The sequence below is a fragment of the Orycteropus afer genome, unplaced genomic scaffold, assembly GCF_000298275.1.
Source record: "Orycteropus afer afer isolate SDZICR_OR568_19922 unplaced genomic scaffold, OryAfe1.0 scaffold00010, whole genome shotgun sequence".
NCBI classification, from domain to species: Eukaryota; Metazoa; Chordata; class Mammalia; order Tubulidentata; family Orycteropodidae; genus Orycteropus; species Orycteropus afer.
Window position 1 is genome coordinate 9,418,798 of NW_006921597.1, and position 820 is coordinate 9,419,617.

An 820-nucleotide genomic window follows, 5' to 3' on the forward strand; every position below is an offset into this window, starting at 1 on the left:
CAGACAAGTTTGTCTTGCTGTTGGAGACCTCTCGTATCACCCCCAACTGGGTCCCTGTGGCTGACTGTACCTCTGTCTGGCTTCCTGGCTTTAACCCCTTTCTCCTGCTCTTCTGCCCTGCTGTTTTGTGCGTCACTGAGTTGTCCCTGGGGCTGACTGCTCCTCTGTCCGGGTTTCCTGGTTTTTTATCCCCTTCCTCCTGCTCTTCCGGTCTGCCACTCTGGGCGGGCCTGAGTTGCCTCTCCTCACCTAATCCCTTCGGCTGACTGTTCTTCTCTCTGCTTCCTGGTTTTAATCCCCTTTCTCCTGCTCTTCCCGCTTGCTACTTCGGGCGTCCCTGAGTTGTCTCTCCTCACCTGTAAGCCTGAGGCTGACTGCACTTCTGTCTGGGTTCCTGGCTTTTTATCCCCTTCCTCCTGCTCTTCTGGCCTGCTACTCTAGGTGGGCCTGAGTTGCTCCTCCTCACCTAATCCCTTCAGCTGACTGCTCTTCTCTCTGGCTTCTTGGCTTTTAATCCCGTTTCTCCTGCTATCTGTGTACTAGAGGGTGGGAAATTAACCCAACAAAAATTCAGGCATCTACCACCTCAGTGAAATTTCTAGGTTTCCAATGGTATAGGGCATGTTGAGATATTCCTACTAAAGTGAAGGATAGGTTATTTTATCTGGCTTCACCCACAACTAAAAAGGAGGCACAATGTCTGGTGAGCCTCTTTGGATTTTGGAGGCAACACATCCCTCATTTGGGTGTGTTGGTTTGGCTTATTTATCAAGTGATTTGGAAAGCTCCTAGTTTTGAGTGGGGCCCAGAACAACAGAAG